We start from the raw sequence: 26,274 nt of genomic DNA, 5'->3' as shown, positions 1-26,274 counted from the left end.
CCCTACAACCTTAGACAGTATGAGCCAGAACCATGAATTTGGAAAGAAGAAAAAAATATATCTATAATCTGCTTGGAAATAAAGTTCCCAAGAATCACCATAAATGTAAAACCTGGGACCAACAGATGGCATAATGGTTGCATCACTGAACTCTCATGTAGTCACATGTGGTTCGAGTCCTGCACCTGGCGACTGAAAACTCACACCGGGTGTGTATGTGTGCATACCCAAGTTTCTCCTATTCTAATCTCAGTCCTGGGTTAAGAAACATCTGCACCATTCTTCAATATCAGGATGTTCAAAATTAAGGTAAGATTTTCCAAAGGAGCTGAAGTGATGATAGATTTGAGGGCCTTTGGCTTCAGTAGAAGCAAATGTAAATCTATTTTCTAATTGCTCATCTGAGAGAGACAAGAGAGAGAGGGAGAAAGCATGCCCCCCGTGGGGTATGGACATGACACAACCCTTTCTCTTTCATTTCTCCATCCTGTTGGTGTTTGGGGCATGAATGCACATATACCTGACATGTTTTTCAAGCTGCCATGACTGAGATTTGAACTGCAATCAGCCATATGAGATTCCTTAACCACTAAGGTATAGGGCCAGCCTCTTATTTTTATCACTTTCACTTATATAATTGATGGACAATTATGTCTTTAATAAACTTTTTTAAAAATATTTTACTGTGCTTTGAAATTTTTTTAGAAATTTCATAAAATGATCATTTTCTATGGTTTATAAGCTAACTCTGATATCTCCAGTTTGGGGCAATTTTTTCCCCAAAGTTAAAGTATCTAAAAGACAGCTGGAGAAATATACCAGAACACCTAAAAGGAAGACAATATAGTCTAACAGTAGATTTCTTAACAGCTGCAATGGAAACCAGATGTCTGGAAAGTAATATCTGTAGAGAGAAGTAAGTGTGAACCTAGAATTGTGTTGTTATAAAAAGTATTTATTAAAGGCATTGTCAAATAAATAAAAGCTCAGTTTAGCACCAACAGACCTTTACTAATTTACATTCTAAAAGATACACTTCAAGGAGGAAAGATTCTAGAAAGTTTTGTCATGCAAAAGAATGTTGACCAACAAAAGTGTTAAACATTTGGATTAATCCAAAAAGAAATTATGTAAAATAATAATAAAATGACTAACTTCTTGATTTGAAAAGACAGAATGAAAATACTATACTTATACTATTGAATACAGCAGCTATTTGGCACATATTACGGCCTACATTTTAAAGATACTAAGCTCAAAATTTAGTTCTTTAGGCACACGAGCCAAATTTCTGGTGACTAATAACTACGTATGGGTAGAGGGTCCTGTTTTAGATAAAACAGATACAGAATATTCTTATCATCACAAAAAATACTAAACTGTGGAATACTAAACAATATATACTTATAATTTGGAAGGGTGTTAATCAGAGATAAATTGTTCTAGAGTCCCTGTATTCTTTTCAAGAAAAAGTTAAGAAATTACCTATCTTCAGACTTTTTAATTGCTAAGTATGCCCAGTTAAATTTGAATAGATAATCTCAGAAATAAAAATAAAATAAGAAAGTAGAGAGAAAACAAATAAGAAAATAATAAACACCAAATCAATAAATGTTTAATAGTACAGAGAAGGAAATAGAAGCAAATGAAAGTAGAACAAGTAGAGGGCACAAAGTAGTTTAAATAATTCCAAAGCTATTTGTAATCATAATAAAATTAAAATGGACTGAAACTGCCAATGAGGAATAAAAAAGAAGTGATCTATTTATATTTAATTTTTTTTGGTTAAAAATAAGAGGTTTAGTTAATCCATTGATCATGTTTAAATATGTAGTACTATAAATAAATTTTATAAGAAAAACTTGAAATCCTAGAAAACATGGAAAAGTTTCTGTAAAAATATAACTAACTGAATGTAACTCAAGAAGAAATATTTATAGATAATTTTTGCCAAACTGTCAATTATCTAGTGCTGACTAGGTAACCACTCCAACACCTACTAGCTTAAAATAGCATTTATGTTGCCTATAACCCTTTCATTTGAGCAGAGCTTAATGGGGATAGCTTCTCTCTGCTCCATTCAATATCATCTGGAGTAGCTCAAAGGTTGGAAGCCAAATCTTCTGAAAGCTCACTCACTCACACATCCGACGGATGATGCTGAGGGCTGTTGGCTGAGACATTGCTAGAGCTGTCAATTAGAACACCTGCATGTGCTCTCTCTATGTGACTTGGGCTTCTTCACCACAAGTTGAAGGGTGAGTAGTGAGTACACAGAGAGAAAGAGCCAAACAGAAAAAAAAAAAAAAATCACTGCATTCTGTTGCTTAGGCTTGGAAGTAATGGCACAACACTTCTATTTCATTCTAAGCGTTGACATAGTCACAAGGTTCCATCATGTTTTAAAGGAAAGGGAAATAGAATTTGTCTCTTAAAATGGAAAGATTCTGGCACAAATTCTAGAATTGAAACACTGTTGTGGCCATTTCTGAGAAATAGAAAGGAAGTTCATAAAATTTGTAAAAAAAAATAGGGAACCAGCAGTTAGCGTAATGGCTATGTTGCTGGACTAGTCGACGTAGTCAACCATGGTTCGCGTCCCGGACCCGGTGGCTTAAAACTCACACCGGGAGCGTGTGCGTGCGTGCCCAAGATCCTGAGAGGAGAATGGAGGAGAAGGGATTGCAGCGTGATCATCCCCCCCCCCCAGGGGGATTTCTCGCTTTCTGTCTCCCTGTCTTCTCTGTCTGTCTGGTGAGCGCACACACCCTATAGCAAAAAAACCTCTCAAAAAAAAAAATAGAGAACAAGATAGAATTAAAATGCAAATTTATTTGGTACAAAAAAAATAAGAATCCTGAAGTTCATGAATTACTTTTTAAAATATGCACCAAGATCAGACATCTATACCACATGACTTTGCTTCACAGTGAGCCATTTGTGGCTGGGAGGGGTGTTGCAGAGGATGGCTTACCTCCTCACCCACATGCCTTGGAACTCTCAGGTGTGTTCACTGGGTCTTCAAGAAACCTGTCTTGCCCCAGTTCCTGTGCCATCAGGACATCCACCCCAGTGATGGGCTTGGCTACACTGAGTAGCAGGAGCACTGAGCTGCAGAGAGACTGTGGCTGATTCCCTGCCACATGCCTCTGAATTCTCAGACTTTGGCATATTTTGAAGTGACCCCTTCTCTCTGCATCAATTGAAGCTCAGCAATTCAGCCCTACATGCACCTGTTTTCTAGAAACTGGAAGGAATTTGAATTACCCAAATCCAGAGACAATAGTGCAGGTTGCTGAGTAAGCAGCAGGGAGGTAGAGCAGCAGAGAGATTGCTGATCACCTCCTCCTGATTGCCTTGAACACTCAGATTAACTATAAGAATTTCAGAAGAAAAGTATAATTTGCCTGATGACTAGAAACCATCACAAAGGCAAGAGAAATATGAGAAACCAAGAAAATATCTCTCCCCAAAGAGAAAATATCAATTCCTCATCTTCCAAGACAATGCTATGGAATTTGTGGAAATGTCAGATAAACGATTAGAATATTTATAGTGACAAAACTAAATGAGATGCAAGAGAAAAGAGACAATGAGCTCCAAGAGATAAGGTAGTCCTTTCACGATTTGAAAGAAATTAATAGACACCATAAAAAAGAATCAAACAAAATTATTAGAGATGAAGACTATAATACAATAAATCAAAATCTCCCTCAAAAGTATTAAAAGTAGATTAGGTTACACAGAAGATTGAATCTCAAATGTGGAAAACAAAAGCTCTGATCTAGAAAAAAATTATCAAAAAGACTGAGAAAATAGCCAAGAAGAATGAGGACAATATATGAGAAATAATAGATACCATCAAGTGCCCAAACATCTAGATAGTTGGTATCCCAGAAAGGTGAAAAAAATATTCAAGGAATTGATAATCTATTCCATGAAATCCTGGAAGAAAATTTTCCAAACATAGTGAGGCATTAAAAACTCCAGACCCAATAATTAAAAAGGACCTCAAATAGAATCAACCCAAGAAGATCTTCTCCAATGCACATCATAGCCAGACTGGCTAAATCCACAGACAAAGATAAGATATAAAATTGGCAAGAGAGAAACATCAAGTTACTTACAAAAATTATCCTATCAGGTTAACATCAGACCTTTCATTGGAAACAATGCAGGCAAAGAAGGAATGGGGAAATATAGTCAAAGTGTCAAATGAAAAACAATTTCAACCAAGATTACAATATCTAACAAAATTATCATTCATATGGGGAGAAAAGATACAAACATTCTCAGATAAACATAACCTGAAAGAATTTACCAACTCCTGACAAACTCTGGAAGAAGTTCCAAAGGGAGTGTTATACCAGGAAAACTAATGTCAGGCAGACAGAAACAAGAGAACAAAAAACAACCAAGAAAATAGCAAACTCAATGTTAAGAACAACTCTAAAAATATCAATTATAATGTTGAATTTTAATTAGTTGAATGTTAATGAGTTGAATGTTAATGGATTAAATTCTCCAATCAAGAGACACAGACTGGCTGAATGGATTTTTTTAAAAATCAAAAACAAACAAACAACAACAACAAAAACAGAAACCCTCTACCTGTTGCTTACAAGAAATTCATCTCATGGATGAAGACAAACTTAGACTAAAAGTGAAGAGCTACAAAAATGTATTCCATGCAAACAAAGAAGGGACTGGAGTCATGATACTGATTTCAAACAACATAGGCCTTAAGACAAAACTGTGAGACAAAGAAGGACATTATATAGTAGTAAAAGGATTAATTCATCAAGAAGATATAATATCTATGCACCAAACTCAAGAGCACCCAGATATGTGAAAGAAAGACTGCTACATCTAAAAGAAGAGATAGGTTGCAACACTAAAGTCAATCCCAACACCTCATTATCTCCTTTAGACATATCTTCTGGACAAAGAATAAGAAAGAGATACAGGAACTAAACGATACCATACATAAAATGGACTTGATAGACATCCATAGAACTTTCCACCCTAAAGCCACAAAATATACATTTTTTCACACCCACATGGAATCTTTTCAAAACCTGATCATATGATAGGACACAAATCAAGCCTTTACAGATTCAAAGGTATAGAAACTATATCCAGCATCTTCTCTGACCATGATGGAATTAAACTTGATATTAACTTTCAGGAAAAATCCTCAAAAATACACAAACACATGGAAATTAAACAACCTACTTCTGAATGACTTCTCAACTACCAAAGAAATTAAGACTAAAATTAAAAGCTTTATGGAAACAAATGAAAGTGAATACAAGAATTTCCACAATTATTCCCAAACTTATTTTATGAAGCCTCTATCATCCTCACCTGAAAACAGATAAAGACATGACAAAAACGGAAAACTACAAACCAATATCTGTGATGAATATAGATGTAAAAATTCTCAACAAGATACTTGCAGATTGTAGGATTGTAGCCAATAACATATAAAAAAATTATTTATCATGACCAGGTAGGCTTTATTCCAGGGATGCAAGGTTGGTTCAACATATGCAAAACCATAATCGCAGTACACCACAGAATGATAAAAAACATACGATCATTTCAATTGATGTAGAAAAAGCACTTGATAACATACAACATCCCTTCATTATTAAGACTTTTAGCAAAATCAGCATAGAAGGGTCATTTCTCAACACAATAAAGACCATATATGAAAAACCTATAGTGAACATTATACTGAATGGGGAAAAGTTAAAAATTTTCCACTAAAAACTAGAAAACTGCACATCTATATTTACTGTGGCATTATTTACAATTGCTAAGACATAGAACCAACCCAAATGTTTATGAACAGAAGAATGGATTGAAAAAGTATGGCACATATACTCCATGGAATACTATTCAGCCATAAAAAACAACAAGACTCCGGAATTTGATGGAAAGTAGATGAATATGGAAGATTTATTGCTGAGTGAAGCAAGTCAGGCTATGAAAGGGAGACATTATATGTCTCCACTTTAACATATAATGACTGTCCTCACTCTAGGGTAGAGACTGAAACATTGGAGGGCATAAAGGCATTGAAAATAGTTATGGACACTGGAGACAGTGTGGAAGGAAGGTGGGAGAAGGGAAGATTATACGGAAGGAAATTAGGGAGAAAAATAGAGAAGTAAGACATTTGTGGCACACACAAATGGTTAGTTATTTGTTGATGATAATGTGTATAGTATTGTCAACTGGACTGTTTTGAGATATATTTCATGTTGGGTAAATTCTCTCTATAAGCTAAATGATGTATAGTGATTGAATGTATAAAAAAATAAAATAAACTTTTTTGTGCCCACGCAGGGACGCCAAAAAAAATAAATAAAAAAAAATAAAAAATAAAAAAATAAAAATAAAATAAAATAAACTTTTAAAATGAAGAATATGAACCATGAACTTCTTGAAGATCCCACATATAATCTGCTACAAATTTTAATAATCTACAAAATCCATCCGAGATTAAGAAAAGAACAATTTCATATTCATTTTTAAGTCTAGTTTTATCTTGATAAAAGGACAACACAAATTTACGGTTTTATTTTGTTTGTTTTAGAGAATTTTGGGGTTTTTAATTTTGCTATAGAGTACATGAGTTCACCAGAGAGACAGAGGGAGATAGAGAGACAGAAAGTGAGAAATAACTCCCAGGAGGGATTGCCCTGCTGCAATCTCTTCTCCCTCAGTCTCCTCTTAGGATTTTGGGCACAAACACAAACGTGTCCACCATGTGTTCTAAACCACCTGGTCCAGGACTTGAACCGTGGTCAACTACGTGGGAGTCCTGTGACATAATCATTATGACATCTGCTGAGCTCACATAAATTTAGTTTTTTAAAAAAGAAAAAAAGGCTCAATTTACTTTGGCCAGATTCATAATAGGAATCACTAGCTATGGCATTCTTATAAAAATGTATTTTTTAAATAACAAAAATTGAATGTCAGAATGACTACTTGGCTCATGGGCTGCAGAAAAAGTGTTAATAGGCATGAAAATACAGTATCCCCTTTATAAATCTCCATCAGAGATCATGGGTGACCAGGCACATGGTCAATGAGTGGTATTATTTTGAAAGGACTTTGTTTTTCTGAGCAGTACATTGCAACAGTGGGCTTAACATATTCAGTGAACTTTGTTATACAAAGATGTACCATCATCCAGGATTCATTGTTCCATTTATAGTGCAAAAATACCATAATATTTCAGGGCTCTAGAATGTTTAGTTTGGTAAATGAGCACTGGCTTCAACTTTAAGTCACCAGTTTCTTCAGCTTCTTAACAAGCGTCAGCCTGATTTAAAAGATTTGAAGTTATACATTGACTTCTCTCTACCTATGAAAGTCCTACATGATATCCTTTTCTAATAGAAGACTGTTTTATACATTGAAAATCAGTTGTTTAATATATATAGTCACCTTTATAAATGAGATAATGCAATGCCATAAAAATGTCTCCTTAAAATGGACTATGGTACAATTTGTTTCCAATACATTAAAATCAATATTATTATAAAAAAAAGGTTAATAAGAGTACAATGTGTTGACTCTGATGAAGTCTTTATTAAAACTTTAGATGCCAATGATCTTTGACTTAGATGTGTGTTTTGTTTTTGCTTTTGTTTGTTTTTTTTTTTTCACTTTTACTCTCACTACCTTGAAACTTCCCCAGTGACACCAGAATAATTCACTTTTTTCCTTCTTATTTTTGCGGGTATCAGTATCACCGTTCTCCCTCTTTTATCTCTCTTTCTCTATAGATCTTGTTCTTAATGTCATGTGCCCACTGAGCTCTTGGGTATTCTTCCAATCTGGGGACTGCTATCACTGATGCTCCGTGAGCTTATCGGTAACCTATCCTCAAGGAAAAGATTTATCCAAGGGGGCACAATCACAATTTGAGGGTAGAAAAATGTTTTTATCTTCATTTATAAAGAACCTAAGAGAAAATACAATGATAACCTAATAACAGTATGTTACTGTGAAAATAAAATTGGATATGTGACATTTATGGGAATGCATTAAAAGACTTCATATTTAAAAAGCAGTTTATATGGCACACAGAAAACTTTTCCAAATTCAATAGAAAATTCCTAGAGAAGAACAATCAAGTGAAATAAAAGACTCATAGAGATAACAATGATTAAATTCCCAACACCTGAAACATGTTTCCTCTCCTCTAGGAAAGAGGAGAGGAACAAAAACGTAAGTCAAGGACATTTTACAGAAATGATTCTACAACTATAATCAAAACAAAAAAATGAGACTTGAAAATGTATTCAAATAGTTACACTGGAAAATGATGAGGAAAAAAAGCAAAAGGTGATTTCTGGGACCAGCAGTTAGCATAATGGCTATGTCGCTGGACTCCCACGTAGTCAACTGTGGTTCGAGTCCCAGACCCAGTGGCTTAAACTCACACTGGGCATGTGTGCGTGCATGCCCAAGATCCCGAGAGGAGAATGGAGGAGAAGGATTGCAGTGTGGCCATCCCCCCTGGGCGGTGATTTCTCGTTTTCTGTCTCTCTCTGTCTTTCTGGCAAGCACACGTGCCCTACAGCAAAAACCTCTCCAAAAAAATAAAAAAATATTTAATTTCTGAGGAAAAGAAGCTAAGAGAACACATAACAAAACTTTTGTTAACTCAAAACTCATTTGGCTCATTGACCTTCTTGGAAGGACATTCCTCTTTCTCCTGCAACTGAAATGGTAAATGAAGCAGGTAATCAGACAACAAGGGCAACTTGAACTATTAAAGGTTGGTTTTGATTATTTGCTTATTAGTTTAGTTTATCTGCTGTAATATCTCTATCTAAAATAGTATGCCTTGCCTCATTCACAAACAACTATAAACACACATACATATTTTATATATATATATATATATATATATATATATACACACAAACACACATATGTACACATATATACACATATATATGAGAATACATGAACAACATCCCTATGATTCTATCCTATTATACCAGTTTTCTAACAGTTAACGATTTATGACCCATAGGATTAGGAGGCCCTAAAACTACTGAGACTACCAGCTCTATCCTCTTTGAGTTCTCTCTCCATAGCAGATCAATTAACTTTCTACTATTAGGATTGTTGCCTTGGATTTCTTTCTTCTATTTGGATAAGTAGGATCCTGAAAATAGGCAATGTCAAATTTCTGGAAAGCTTAATATATAGCTCTGTCAAAAAAAAAACTGAGATTTTAGACTGTGTAATATTTACTTACATACTTAGTTATTTTAGCACAAGGTCATAAGAATCTTCAAGCAGATTGTGCTTTGATATAACCTCTGTTCTATTTATTCTTTGTCTTACTTATTTAAAATAGTCATTTAATTGTCATAGTTTCATTTTCTTTGCTGTTTTTGCTAGTCCCAATGGTGTCTTATAAATGCAGCTATAGTCCCTCTAATGAAGGAATGAAGTAGAGTTTTCTGTTAGGAGGTTATTTACATATGAGTATTGTGCAGTTACAGACTTTTGTAAAATCAGACTGGAAAACAAAAGGGGTCACAAATTCTAGTCTCAAAAGAAGAAAAAAAAAAAAAAAAAAAGAGGTACAAATGAGTTCCTACTTGTGACCCAGGCAGAAAGCCAAACCTAAAGTAAGAGAAGTCATATGTGTGAATTTGAGAGAAAGTTGCCTACATAAGTAGGGATTTTTCCTAAATAATGAAATTAACTTTTTTGAAGGCTTTTTGTGGATGATGGAAATGTAATGATCAGACTACAAAACTTTAAAAATATTTTCCAAATGTCTTAAGGTAATTTTTGATGAAGAAAAAGCAGCAAGATAAAAGAGCCCTAGCCTTCATCAAAACTGATTAATGCAAAGGGGCAGCTCTGGTATTTAAGGGTTCACCAGTTCCCCTACATTCTCTACACGTAAGTGCAGCTGAAACTTGTTCCCAGATATTTTTATCCATGTCCAAAAGATGAAAGATCTCTGACTAAATAGGAGAAAGTCTGTATAACTTCCTACCCTTATTCTCTTCCTGCCCTTCATTTGTGCTTAAAAATGATAGAAGCAAGTGATTAAGAACCCTTTTTTTTTATGCCTCAGTTCACTTCAAGTACATTGATCCTAACATCTCCAGGTTAGGAAAAGAAGGAAAATCTTCCAAACAAGTGGTTCTTATCCAGGAGTGACTTTACCTAAGGAAGCACTTAGCTTCCCCCGGTGCATTTTTGGTAGTCATGGTTGTAGTGGGAAGAAATACTACTGGCAACTAATAAATAGAGGCCAAGAATGCTGCAATAAATCCTACAATACACAGGACAGCCCCTGACAAAAAAGAATTCCAACAAAAAAATGTAATTGTTGAGGTTGAGAAATGCAGCTCTAGAACAACATCTCCCCAACCTTTCTGGCACCAGAGACTGACCTCATGGAAGACAATCCCTCCAAAGATGGGGGCTAGGATAGGCTGGGGTGGTCCCCAATGACCCAAGCACATCACAACCACTGTGTAACCCATTTCTACCACTACCACATTATAATATATATACAGGGAGACAATGACACAATAGGGTTCACACTTCCATGGAAATCTCAGATAGCAATGTGAACACTGAGAAGTGCCTACAACACAGATAAAGCCTTGCTCGCTCAACCACACCCATCCACTACTGCACAGCTTGGGTGGAGAGGAGCAGTAACAGGCCACAGGACTGGCCTACAGCCCACACCCCAATAGGCAATGGACTGGCACTGGTCTGTCACCCAAGAATTGGTGAGCCCTGCTCTAGATCATGCCAACCTGTGAAAAAGGATGATTTTTCTAACCTTCAGGATGGAGTTAATGGATTGATATCTGACCTAATGAGTCTTTATTATAAATCACTTCTTGGAACCACCTTTCACCTTCTCTGTGTGCATCCAATTGGTACATTTCTAGTCCTGTTTCTGAACTAGATAGGTCCTCTTTATGAGCAAGTATTTAGAGCCACAGTCTGGCTCCTCTATTTTAGTAGACCTGGCTCTCAGTCCCAACCTACTGAGACAGAAAGGGAGTGAAGTGGTGAATATTCCAAAACCTACCATAAAACTCACCTCTTGATACACAGGTGGCTGATAGATCAGTTAGGAATCATTTGGAATCAAAGCGGTACCTGCAATGACCACTACCAAACCTCAAACTCATCATAACCTCATTATACTGCACTAGCATAGGAAAAGATACTCCTACCCATGCCATGCTGGTTTACAGTTAACATGATAACACCCTGAACTGCTCCATAAGCCAGAAAATGGGAAGGACAAAGTTTCAAAGAAAACCACAACCCTTTTCCCAGGAAAGTTATAAGGAAATCACCCTTTACCTAGGCTGGTATTAACCAAGCCATACATGTCAAATATCTACCAAAGTCCAGGACCACTCTGCCTATGGGGTAGTCCTTTTACCTTACCTTTCTGATAACAGTTCTCTTTTCCCTCTCCAGGCTTGCAGCCAAAGCAGTAGCAGGCAATAGCAGCTCATCCCATCCCAGGCTTATTCCCTGGTCTTGTCCTCCTAAGGAGAAAACAATACTATTCAACCACCTCCCCTCACAGGGCTACTCTATCTATTGAGTAATCTTTTTTATAATCTTTTCTTAATAAATTTGTCTTCACTTTTCTTAAAAACTCTCTCTTTTTTTGAATTATATTTTAATTTTCTGTATTTCTTTATTTATGTTTCATTATTGTATTTTAATTCATCAGAGAGAGAGAAAGAGAGAGAGAGAGAGAGAAAGTAAGCAAACAAGCCACCAGGTCTGGGACTTAAATTGTGGCCACATGAAAGTCCAACACTTAACCACCACACCACCTGCCAGCCCCAAAAGCTATTGCTTTCATTCTTTAATGCATGAAGCCAAGGACCCTCCTATACTGAGCAGACCCCATTGATCAGGTTTCTCATCTAACATTGCTGTGTCCTAAAACATAAGACAAAGAAGGGAAACTAGAGCTCTATTAGCTGTCATGCTTTGGTTTTTCTCAGCCCACCTAGAATCTTCTAAATTCAGTAAAAGGACATTAGGAATTTGCTTCACCCATATGCCAACAATATATATTTGATGACTAAAAAAAAAAATACAAATTTCAAAAATAGGTTGGACATCTGAATTCCACTTTATATTATACTATTCTGTGTGTGAATTCAGAAATTGATATATGGAAGCAAAAGAAATTGTATGTCATACAACAAAACAAAAATTGAGTGGGGAGAGGCTTTTACTATAGGGCACATGCACTCACCAGAAAGACAGAGAGAGGCAGAGAGATAGAACGCAAGAAATCCCCCCCACCCAGGGGGGATGGCCACACTACAATCCCTTCTCCTCCATTCTCCTCTTGGGATCTTGGGCACACATGCACACGCACCTGGCATGAGTTTAAGCCACCGAGTCCAGGACTCAAACTGCAGTCAACTATATGGGAGTCCAGCGACATAGCCATTATGCCAACTTCTGGTCTAAAAAATATATTTTTTTAATTTTTTAGAGATCTTTTGCTATAGGGCACATGTGCTTGTGCTCACCGGAGAGACAGAGAGGCAGAAAGTGAGAAATCACCCCCTTAGGGAGGATGGCCAGACCCTAGTCTCTTTTCCTCCATTCTTTTGGGATTTGGGGCATGCATGCACACAAGCCTGGGGTGAGTTTTAAGCCACCAGGTCTGACTTGACATGGTCAACTACATGAGAGTTCAGCAACGTAACCATTATCCCATCTGCTGGTCCCCATAAAAATCCTTTAAAATATATTCTTACTTGGAAATATTTAAATATATACTGTTAAAAATTATCAGTGCAATGTGGACCACTTTCTTTCCTTGAAAAGAATGCAACAAATATTCTGGAAAGATTTGCTTTATTATTTTGGTGTTCTTGTGTTACTTATTATTAAATAACTAGTGTCTATTTATGTTTGGTTTTTTGTTTGTTTGTTTGTTTTTTGTCTCTTTCATTTCAGTTTTCCTTAGCAAAGTAGTAAGTTGGAAACTCTTTGTTGGTTCTCCAATTACTCATTTGAAGTTTTCCTAGTCCATGAAACTCCAATTTATGAAATAATTGCTCCAGTCTGAACAACAACAATTTACTGTCAAATAGTTCGAGTTTGTGCTTAAGAAATTCCCATGGTAAGGAACCCACGGCATTGCGAGGATGACACATCATAGTTGGCCAGTCCGATTGGAAAGCCCTTCTTTCTGTTGAGGTAAAACATAACATTGCAAGCATCTTGCACTAGTCATTCCTTGGTTATTGTTTACCCTTCAGGTCACAGCAAGCAAGCCAATTCCTGCTCATCCAGGACAGCAATAAGCAATGATGGTTACCATTCCTTCCTGAACTTTGTCTCCTCTAAAACAATCATTCCTCAGTTCTGCACATAAGACAACTTGGAGCTCCTCTCACTGTTCTGGCCTTCCTCTTCTAAACAGCTTCCAGTTTCTATAAAACTGAGGAACACCAATTCTGACTGCTGCAGAGCTGAATAGAACTGTCATTTTTCTATTTTAGACACTGCACATATACTCTTCAACTTTAGGACAAATTAGATTTGTTAGCAGGCCTTCGTAGGATTGACACATGAAATTGAGTCAAATCGAATCTGGGTATCTAAATAAATAATTCTTTTAACCTACATGCCCCCTGCTGTATGTGCATCCAATTGGTAGAGTTTCTGTTTGATTCAAGATTGAGATTTTTTTTTTTAATTCTGCCTTCTTAAATTCTATCTTCTTATTGTCAGCACATTCAGCACATTGTTCCACCCTGCTGAGATTCTGAAAAATATTTTTCTTATAAAATATTTCAAACATATGGCAAATTAGAGATTAATATAATGAAAAGCCATGTGCCAAGCCAGATTTAATAAATATTAACATTATGCCATATTTTCTTTAGTACTTTTTATAGAAAAGCAAATATTAAATATAGTTGTAGCCCCACTGGTGCTCCTGAAATCCCATCCCCTTCCCTCCTCTCTCCCCAGTAAAACCTCTCTCTCTCTCACTTGCTCTCTCTCTCTCTCTCTTTAACATAAGTTAAGCTATCTATTGTAGGCTAGTGATATTCCAAGTGTCTATGGAGCTTCTACTGTTCTTTCAATTCCTTCAGTCTTCTGATGGCAGACTTTACTGTGACAGCTGAAGTGGTGGTGTAGGTCCAGGCACCACTGGCTAACGTGTTCATGCAGGAACCACAGTGCCAGATCCCCAGAGTCCATTTCTTTATCTTGCTTTTGCCATTGAAGGATCAAGTGTACTTGGCATGCTGGCTGATTTAAATTTTTTTCACCATTTTCTCGGGGAAGACACCAAAGCAGGTCCCATATTTTCTGATCATGGCCATCTTCTTGGTGAGTTTAGCCATATCACCACCAACTAGATCTGAGCATGGAGAGAAGTTTTTTTTTCTTTAGAGAGAGAGTTCAGGGAGATAGGATTTCACCATATTGCAATCCTGCTCCAACCCTCCCATTACATTAGCTAAACTATAGACATGTGCCAGCCTTCTGCACTGTTTAGGTTGAGCCAAACCAGACCTGTGCCTCTCATGTGACCCCAACCACTGCATAGCAGTGCCTTCCCACTTGAATCACTATGGCTGTGCCTAAAAGCACTACACTAAAGGTGTTCTATATCCTTCTCATGTCAGATTTATATGCCTCATCCTACTTATGCAGGTAAATATAGTCAATCTGTAGTATAGAAATTTTATGTTATCATAGCATATAAATCATTCCATAACTTTTCTTTTTTTTAATTCACCTTTTGTTTTTGATACTTATCCTTGCTGAAACATAAGCAACACATTTTTCATTTTTGTTGTTCATCTACTTATGTAGTCTCTTATTTTCTTTCTTTAAACAATGTTATGGTGAGTATCTTGGCACACATCATTTTATGTCTATGTGTAATAGTGGGGCAGACATCTAGAAGTAAAATTTCTGGGTTCTAGTTATGTATCATCACTTTAAATAGGTACTATCAAATTGCTTTTCAAATTAATGGCATTAATTTATGTTTCTACCAACAGTGTATGACTACTTTATTCCATGACCTTAACAATACTTGATATTACAGGTTGAATTGTATCTTCACGCCAAATTTGCATATTAGAATCCTAACCCACAGTATCTTAAAATTTTACTTTATTTGAAAGTAGGGTTGTGGCAAGTATAATTAAGATTAGGTAGTATTGAAATAGGGTAGTCCCTTAGATCAATATGACCAGTGTTCTACGAAAAGAGGGAATTTAGACATAGACATACATGAAAGGAGAACCCTGTTTAAAGATGGAGGCAGAGATCCAGTGATGCAGTGAAACACAAAGATTCCAGAGATTGCCAGCAGACCACTAAAACAAGAAGAGAAGCATGGAGTGGATTCTCTCTCACAGCTCTCATAAAGAACCAATCCTTCCAAAACCTTGACTGCAGATACGTAGGGTTCAGAACTGTGAAATAAATTTATTGTTCAAACCACCCACCCAGTGTATGTCACTTTGTCATGGCCTTTTTAGTTACCCAACACATTTTTTTTTTGCTGATTTTTTAAAGATTTGCCAATCTAATAGACACTAAAAAGGACCTATCTATCTATCATCTATCTATATATCATCCATCATCTAGCTATCATTTCCTGAGGACTGTGTGTACACTAAAAAGATGGAGAAAGCACCCCTGATGGGATACAATCATGCTGCAATCCCTTTTCCTCCATTTGTCTACACTGTCAAGATTTGAGGCATGTGTGCACATATACCTAGGACTTGAACAGTGGTTGGTTATATGGGATCAGGTTCCCCATGCACAGTATTAACCACTGTAGTACAAGGCTGACCCTTATTTGTATTTTAATGCTTATTTCATTACATCAATGGCACTAAATATATATACTAGTTATTTGGGTTTTCTTTTCAAGTAATTACATTTTTATATTTTTCCCACTTTTTACCTGATTTTTCTTCAACCTGATGATGATGTTTTTTTCCACAAATTTTGAAAATTAATTAATGATTTCTTCCTTTATGTAATAAGGTCTTCCTTTACATAATAAGGAATTTGTTGAAGATAAATTTGTTGAAGATATTTATGTCTGCAGAGTGCAGACATAAATATCTTCAACAAATTCTCACAATTAAGTTTATGTTTTCACAATTTGTTCTTTAATTCATCTGGATTTAAATTTTATATATGGAATACAACAGGAATTTAATATATTGCTTTACCCATTTGAATAATCAATTGCCTAAGAACATTTATAATTCTCGGTTTTAATTTTTTCTGCCATTTCCATGACTGTCCATGTTTCCATATATGTACAACTTGGTTTCTGGGTGCTCCATTCTCTACCATTTTTCTATTTGTCTAATCCTGTTTTTACTGCAACATAACTGTGAATCATTACTATGGTCATAGAAACCCTTCCAATAGGTTTTGACTGCCATTTAAAAATAATTTTTTACTCCATTTTGATATGATAGTAGAGAGGATAAAGGTAAATACCGAGACTGTAAGGGAAGGGAGCAGGGGGTAGAGGGTGAGTGGGAGGAGCAAAGGAAAGAAATATTTAATAGACAAAAGAATGTAAAGTTCTCTGTTAAAAAATATCTGTAATTTTTGTTTTATAAAAATAATTTTCTGGGACCAGCATATGGTGTAATGGCTACATAGCTGGATTCCCATGTAATCAACTGCAGTTCAAGTCCTGGATTTGGTGGCTTAAATTCACGCCAGGCGCGTGTACATGTGTACTCAAGGTCCCAGGAGGAGAATGGAGGAGAAGGGATTGCAGTATGGCCATCTTCCAAGGCGGTTGTTTCTCACTTTCTGTCTCTCTCTCTCTCTTTCTGGCAAGTGAACACACCCTATAGCAAAAATTTCTCAAAAAAAAAGAACATAATAATAATAATTTTTTTAATTTTTTTACATCTAATTTCACTACATTGTCATTAAAGAACATAAGTAGTATCGCATTGAATTTATCACAGAATAATAAGTCTCTCCCTATCTGTTTTGGCAGTCTGGAAGCCAAGGGTAAAATATAACCTATTTCAAGGTGATGGACTAAGTATCTTTGAAGCAATTGTTAAGTAACTTGATATTTAACCCAATTACTACATCAAGATCCAATATGAGGGAGTTTAAAAGTGAAAAGAGAACATTTCTATGGTGAAACTTCCTATTGAAGTATGTTTTCTTTCCCCTTTACCATAAAGAAAAAGAAAGAGATACTCTCTTTATGACTTTGAGGAGCTTTGAGAAACTATTGGAGATTTTGAGGCTGATTTACAGCTTTAATAGCAAAGCTCCTGGTGCAAAGAAGTAGAGATTTGCCCCTAGTGGTAGAACCTGGGTGTGGAGAGAACAGGCAATAAACAACCAGTCACAGAGGCACTGCTTACAGCAGGGAGCTATAGGAAAATGTTTTCAGTTGAAGAATCTCTGAGAAGACCTTGAACTACTTCCAAGAGAAAAACTTAAATATTCAAAATAAATTAACATCAGTCTTTTTCAAATTCTTCTAAAAATTCAAAGAGATTAAACACTTCATACCTCATTTTAGGAAGTCAGTATTCTAATTTCCGAACTAGACAGACATCACAAGAACACTATAGATCAATATTCATTATAAATGTGTATATTAACATCCTCAATAATTAATAGCAAACTGAATCCAAACAACACATAAAATATGTCATAAACCATGGCTAATTGGGAGCTATTCCAGGAATATAAGGTTGACTCAATATATAAAACTCTATCAAGCATAATAAATCATATTAATGGAATGAGAAACAATGACAACCAAAAAAGATCATCTCAATGGATGCAGAAAAGGCATTTGTCAAAACCAAGCATCTTTACTAAAGAAACACTGAAACAGGAAATGGAAGAGAACTTTCTCAATATAAAGAGCATCCACGAAAATTTCACAGCTAACATCATACTTAATAGTGAACTATTGAAAGCTTTCCTTCTAACATTAAAGCAAGAAAAAAACATAAAACAAAAACATCAGAGGCACCACTTCTACTCAACCTTTTACTGGAGGCTGCAGCCAGAGTAATTAGGAAAGAGGAAAATAAAGGCATCCAAATTGCCATGAAATCTTGCAATTCAACAATAAAAAGATAAATAGCCCAATTAAAATATGCATAAAGAAATTGAGCAGACATTTCTCCAAAGATATACACATGGCTAAGAATTATTTGAAGATGCTCAATAGCATTAGTCATTAGAGAAATGCAAATTAAAATCTCAGTCAAATACTACTTCCTGTAAAGTAGGATGGCTAAATTTTTTTTAAAAAATCACAATGTATAAATATCAGAAAAGATGTGGGAAATGCTCACCTACAAAGGGACTTCAAGAAGTTTTTGGGAAAATAGAATTAAGTTATGAGTTTATTTCATTAAAAACATGGAAATTCATGCATAAATTTTTTATAACATGTATTTCTATGAACTTTTTGCCTAATATTGCTGATGGGTGTGAAAAAGGTACAGCTAATTTCAAAAACAGTTCAGCATTTTGACAAAACGTTCAACCTAGAGTTACTTTATAATTCTGCAATTCCACTCCTAGGTATATACCTGAGGAAAAGGAAAGCATATGTCCCCATAAAAAGTTGTATATTCATATTTATAGTACCATTACTCATATATCTAAAAAGTAGGAACAACGCAACTGTACAACAGGTGAGAGAAAAAACAATAAAAAGGAATGAAGTGCTGAAACATGCTACATCATGGGTGACCCTTTCACTTACACTGTGAAAGAGGCCGAAAGTGAAATGATACATATTGTCTGATTCCACTTGTATGAAATGTCTAGAACAGACAAATCCATAGAGACAGAAAGCAGATTGGTGGTTTCCAGGGACAGGGGAGAGGGAAATAACAGCTTAATGAGCACAAAATGTCCTTCGGGCCTAATTAAATTTAGGGAACTAGGCAGAGATGGTGGTGTCCCATATTTGTGAATATTCTAAGAACCACTCAATCATGTACTTTTAAGATAGGAAACATTATGGCGTACAAAGTACATCTTGTGAAAAAAATTGACCAAATATAGTTTGCCACATAAAAAAGTGAAAAGTTATACCATTACTTCAATGGATATAAAAATTTTTGAAAAAAATCTGATTCATTTATTAGTAAAAACTGATACCACACTAGAAATGGAAGGAAACTTTTTTAATCTGCTCAAGTTTATATTACACACACACACATACACACACAAACACAACTATGACTAATAGTGTACTTAATGGAAAAACTTAAGAACAATTTCAATAACGATCAAGGATACCTACCACCAACAATATTAATTAACATAGCACCAGAATTCTATGAATGATACTGATGAATGATAATGATGATATTGAGGCCAGCTCTGTGGCCTAATATTTAAGGGAGCTATATTCCACATGGCTGACCAGTAGTTCAAATCCTGGTCCCAGAAGCTTGAAAAGCATGCCAAGCACGTGTACATGAATGCTCAAAATCCCACCAGCATGGAGAAATAGAGGAAAAGGGGAATCACAGTGCGGCCACATCCGTTGAAAGGTGCTTTCTCTCTTTCCCTCTCCCTTTGTCTCTCTCTCTCTCTCTCTCACCAGCAAGCACTTGTGCTCACTGGCAATAAATAAATAAAAGATGATGGTGGTGTAAAATGTAAGCTTATAAACTGAGATATAATTATATTACTTGCAGATTAATTATCTACCTAGTAAAACCAACTAATTAACAATAATAGGGACCAGCAGTTAACATAATGGCTGTGTCCCACATGGTCGACTGTGGTTCAAGTCCCAGACCCGGTGGCTTAAACTCACGCTGGGCGCGTGTGCGTGCGTGCCCAAGATCCCGAGAGGAGACTAGAGAAGTGATTGTGGCGTGGCCATCCCCCCTGGGGGGTGATTTCACGCTTTCTGACTCTCTGTCTCTTTTTATCCTTCTGGCGAGCGCACACACCCTATAGCAAAAAAAAAACTCTCCAAAAAAATAATAATAATAATAAAAACTAATCAGAGTTCTGAAAGATTGCCGGAGATAAACATCAATGGCAAGTCTCTGTGCCAAGAAAAAGCAAATAGAAAATACAATTAAAAAATCATTTTTTCCAAACTCAACAAAAATTTGAGGCATCTGGGAATTGTCTTTATAAACGATAGTTAAATTTTAACATCTAACACTTTAATAAAGCATACAGACATTTATCTGATTTAACAAAAACATGAAAATATTTTGTGCTTTTGGATGAGTCTGCTTAACACTATGAAGATAACAGCTGTCCCCAGTTTAATCTATAAATTGAATTGAATTGAATAAGACTTTCACTTGGCATTAAATATATAAATTTTTAAATTTATATAGAGAAACAGAAGTGTGCAAACAACAAGGTCAACATATAAAAATGTTTTAAATGTATAATCATCTCATGAGATACTGAAAAGGCAATTGATAAAAATCTCACACATATTCCTGCTTAAGGCTATAGTTAAAAGAGATTTTCATTCAAACAAAATCAGCAAGAATACCCACTCTGGAATTATTAGGTCTTATTTTTCTATAAGTTCTGGCCAATTACAATAAGAAACATTCAGAAAACATAGCTATAACAAGATGGAAACCAGAAGGAAGAAAAGCATCCTTCTGACTTCAACAATTTCCTACTTATAAAATCCAGGAGAACTGACTGAAAGCTTACTATATATATATTTTTTTGAGATATTTTTGCTACAGTGCACCTGCACTCACTAGAGAGACAGAGAGAAAGTGAGAAATCACCCCTGGGCGTTGGCCACACCACATTCCATTCTCCTTTTGGGATCTTGGGCATGCATGCATAAGCCCAGCATGAATTTTTGTTTTTTAAGAGAGATTTTTGCTATTTGGAGTATGCCCTCACCAGAGAAACAGAGAGAGACAGAAAGACAGAAAGGGAGAAGTCATTCCCCAGGGGGAATGGCCACACTGCAATCCCTTCTCCTCCAATCTCCTCTCAGAAGTACACAGCAGGTGTTCACAGGGTCTGGGATTTGATCCACAGTTGATTATGTGGGAGTCCAGCTACATAACAATTACACCATCTGCTGGTACCCAAAACTTACTATTAATAAGATTGAACATTCACTTTGGTAAAGCATCTCAACAAAAGTGAAATATTCTCTAGTGAAGAGCCTTCCACTAATTTAAGTGAAAGGAAAATAGCAATATACTAAGGTAATTATACATGACTTCGCAAAATTATAAATATATTTAAAATATAAAGCCTTTTACCAAAAAAAATTAATAAAAATGCTTCTTATAAGATATTCAAATTATAGGGACCAAACAGCAAATGGCAGAATGGTTACATCACTGGACTCTCACATAGCTGATTGCAGTTTGAGTCCTGGACCTGGAAGCTTGAAATATGCAGGGTGTGTGTGCGGGGACGTACCCACAATTTTGAAAAGAGAATTGAAGAGAAGGGTTTGCAGTGTGACCATCTGCCTCAGGAGGTGATTTCTCACTTTCTGTCCAGAGAGTACATGTGCCCTATAGCAAAAAGACTCTCAAACGACAAAAAAAAAAAAAAAAAAAAATTCAAATTATTATGGAGATACAATAATTACAATAAAGGAAACTTAATCCAAACATCAATAAACAGAATATGTTGCCAGCATCTGTAAGTGTTCAATAAAAGAATCATTGCATAATAAAGAATAAATGAGTTTTCCTATTTCAGTACAGTTTTAAAAACTGTCCTGTAGAAAATCAGTCAGGTCATACTACATCTCAAAATAAATTTCATACATGCACAGTAGTAAGAAAAAGTGAGCTAGAACAAAATATGAGAGAACATTTTTGCAGTGGTTTTACTGCCTGAGCTGAGCCAAAGTCAGCATATAGAATACTGAAAATTTTTTCTAGGGCCTTTATGGGAAGGCCTAGAAATGAACTGATCCTGAGTTACTTAGGAGAATCTCCCCCACTCTCCACTCATCTCCGATAAATGTGGAACTTTATACTCTTGCTCCGTAGCACTACACTTTTTTAAAATCAGCTTTTATATGAATATTTCATGTTTTCTTCCAATAACTCATTTAACAAACCTACAAACAAAAATACACCGGCCTCTGATACAGAGAAACTCTTCCACTGGCCCTTTGGAATTGAACTGAGGAGCTCAAAATGGGGCACCATGGAGGAGATCCTCCCACTGTTTATGAATTTCTTGCTTATGAAGTTTTCACAGATAGTGGGGAGTATATCAGGAACCTATTAATAAATTAAAGGTAAATATATGGTTATAAGAGAAGGGTAGTCATGCAAAAGGAATAGCAATGAAAGAGGCAAAGAATTAGGAAGATTTGAGAACACAGGAAGGGACATCGAAGTGGGGGGGCAAACAGGATTAGAGGGCTAAGTGTATTAGTTCACTAGTGCTACAAACACAAAGTATCAGAAATTGCCTTAAACAACAACAAAAAATTTACTCACAATTCTGGAAGCTAGAAAACTAAGATCGAGGCATCAGAGGGACATTGTTCCTCTCAAGGCCCTAAAGAAGGCTCTGTTCCTGACCTCTCTCCTAGCTTCTGCTTGTTCTCTCGCTTGTGACAGTGGATCTCCAGTCTTCACATGAATTTTCCTTGTGAATCTATTTGTTTTCCAATTTCCACCATTCATCCCCTTGATTTTATGAGAACAAATATGTACACAGATGCACAAGAGGCAGAAGGAGATAAGAAGGGACTTCAAAAAGTACATGAAAATGGGGTTAAAGTACAAGTTTATCTTGTTAGAAAATAATTTTAAAAGTCATGGATAGTTTTTCATAATACACATTTTCCATGAAATTTTTGGAGACCCCCACTTAAATTTTGATAGTCTTACTCTGTTGAGATCCTTCTTGCTCTAGCCTCCCAGTGAGTTAGGGCCACATGTATGCACCACTGTAACCGGCCTGTTAAAGTTAGGCCAAGAACCGAACCGTGGCTTCCCGTAAAGCCCTAGACATCACATAGTGGCACCTTTTTACTCATGCCCCTGTGGCTAGACTGTTTTTTTTATTTATTTTATTTATTATTATCATAATCTTGTTTATATGACATTGAATCACATATATCTTTACAGTGTATTATATTTCCAGAAAAAAAATACCCTTTTTATAAGGACACCAGTCACACTGAACTAGAGCCCACCCTGATGGCATCACTTATTTTGATTAACCTCCATAAAGGTCTACCTCCAAATAAGGTCACATGCTGAGGTACTGGGGATTAAGACTCTAACATACTTGGGGGAAGAGGGTGAATTCAATCATTCAACAGATCTGGGAATGTTTTATTTAAAGGGTTAGTGAAGTAATGTTTAATAATCCTTGGTCGCAACATAAGTTAAATGATTTTAGCTTGAGGAATAAATAAAAATGGGAAGAAGAAAAGCAAGTCATTATTGAAAGCAAAAAATTAATGTAGGTAACAGGACCAGGATCATTTAAGCAATAACAGTTTACATATGCTTTATTATTTCTCCTGGAAATTAGGAATTTGTCATTCAGGTCATGGAAGAACTGCATCAAAACACAGATTTCAGCAAAAATACTAGAGCTACCAAGAAATGTTGAACTAACAGCCTCCAAAAGTGGACCAGAACAAAGAAATCTGCTGGAGGATATATAATCCCAGGATTTTGCATGCCCTCACAATGAACAGCAGATGGTCCTAAGTCCAAAGAACATTGGTAAATAAAATGGCCAGTGGTTTCAATCAGTTGAAGAACTGGAATGTTAACTCCAAATCCTATGTAACCCAGTTTCCACAGAGAAACTTTTTTTTTTCCTTCTTAAGTGAAAACATATTTGCATTTGGATGGCACATTTCTTCCAAGGCTTTCAAAGCATTTCCATGGGTAGGTTTTTCAGCTTTATGAGTCACTGAGAGTAGATCCTTTTCCAGCGACTATTGTGGCGCTGTTTGTATTAAAACTATAGAGGACATATTTCAGGTATGCTGCAGTTTCTAGGCTTGCTGGGATGGCGTTCTTGGAAAGGTAACCGGCATTTGTAATAATGTTTGTGTATAAAAACTAGTACAATGTATAATAAAGGTGAAAACTACCTAAACATAAGCAAACCAGGAAATCACAGACTGACAAACGTATTATAAAACTCACTCAGATCAGTATTACCCTAAGCTTTTTACACAGTGTAAAAGAGTTGGCAGAAATCTACAAATAGCACCACATTATGCAAAAATTAATCTAACTCACAGAAAATGATTTATATTAAAATCACAATGAAATCACCTCTAATAGTAATTATGTTCTAAAATTAAGTACATACAGAGAAAACACATATTGTTGAAATTATCCTCAATAACCCCTTAAAATCACCCATAAAGTACACCATGTTGTTTTGTGAACAGACACTGCAACATGGGATTAAACTGCTCTTTTGATTTTGCTTTTGCGTTGTGGGAGAATTTGCGTGTGTGTGTTGGGGGGGGGGGGGGGGTACCAAATAAAGATAATTAGCTAATAAGAAGATCTGTATTGTAACAAATAAATGAGACATGATCATTCTTTAATATTAAACTCATGTAACTGAACTCAAGTAAAAAAATATGACAGTTACACTTCCTCCCTAAGAAATATCTTTCTTGATTAGTATTCACCCCATTTTCATTCAAGTCAATGAAATATCTTTAGGCCTTGACTTAATACTTCTCTCTCATTCTCCCTCTTATTTTCACTGTCTCATGATCTCTTATAATTTCCAACTCTTTGTTTCTTTTTCTCTTGGATCCCACAGGTCCTTAAGGCAGGTACTAAACGATTTCTGCAGGGCCTAGTAGAGAAAAATATGTTAATATGAAGCAATGTCAGCCTTCATTTGACTCTGCCTCTGGTAAGCTATGAGGTCTTCAGATCACTAAACTCCTCTGATCATTACCATAGAGTCAGAATCAGCGTCTAATTTATATGGCTTTGGGAGAATAATACACAAATTATAGATCCTACATCTACAAGGACAGGTAGATATAACAAATATGCAAAATGGAATCCATTTTACAGATGAGAAAACTGAGGCTTAGATAGATTAAACCAAGATGAAAATATATATTGTAAGTCAAGCTTTTATAACTTCAGAACCAGTTATCACCTTATATTAAAAATACTAAAGCCATAAACATAATAGAATCTTTCTCAAGATCCATCGTGTTATACTCAGATCCAAACACATTCATCAAGCAACTGAGAAATTCTAGGTCTTTTTGCTTCTGCTTCCTGCTATCTATTTGTGAAGATTCTAGCTCTAAATTACCACTTTCTTCAAGTTCCCCCAGTTACTTCAATGGAATATGAATCATAGAAAGTATATATGAATGAGCTAAAATATACCATATGGCCAATGAAGATAAATTCAACTCAAACGCATCAAGAGGAACAAATGAATGACTAGCTTCATATCTATCTCATCGAATCATTAAGACAATTTCTGTAAGACACCTTAGTGTCCTTCCTAAAGGGGTTTCATATAAAGTATATGAAACTTAAACATTCACTTGTTTTAATAAAATAAAAAGAATGGTAAAAGAAAGTATTAAAATCAGAACAAGCATCTCAGGGATATTAAACACAGATAAAAATAAAATAAATGCATGCCAGAAATCAATTTGGAAAGAAAAATAATGAAAATTCTGAATTAAGTAAAAAAGGAACAAAAATTTAAATGTGCTATTTCCTTTTCATTCCAACTAGCTTACTTTTGCTTATAAAAATCTTTGAGGAATAGACAGACTTTTCCTAGAGTGAGGATACTTTTCGAAGTTAGCAATTCCATTCTGTGGACTTGGTAAAACCATAACAAAGAACCATGAAACATTCTCGGGATCATCATGCCTGCACCCAACAAATCAAAGGTCTCTTGTTACTATTGAATTTGACAATAGAGTTCCTCCTTTTGCTAGAGCAATGAGCTCTACAGAAACTCTTCATTTCACAGCAAAGAGAACACCAGAACCAGGAAAATAGCTTCAAAATCAAGGTAGAAGTTAGAATTGCTCTTATAGTCAGTGAAACTATCAAGCACCACCCAACGGAAAAGAGCATTTGGATTCATATTCATGTCATTGCTATCAATGTTAATGCCAATTTGTTTCTATTGGAAACACTCCTATGAGTGTGCCTTAATAATCTTGTTTTAAATGACTCCTTGCAT

Source organism: Tupaia chinensis, unplaced genomic scaffold, assembly GCF_000334495.1.
Source record: "Tupaia chinensis unplaced genomic scaffold, TupChi_1.0 Scaffold145257_1, whole genome shotgun sequence".
NCBI lineage: Eukaryota > Metazoa > Chordata > Mammalia > Scandentia > Tupaiidae > Tupaia > Tupaia belangeri.
This window is presented reverse-complemented; position numbering follows the sequence as displayed.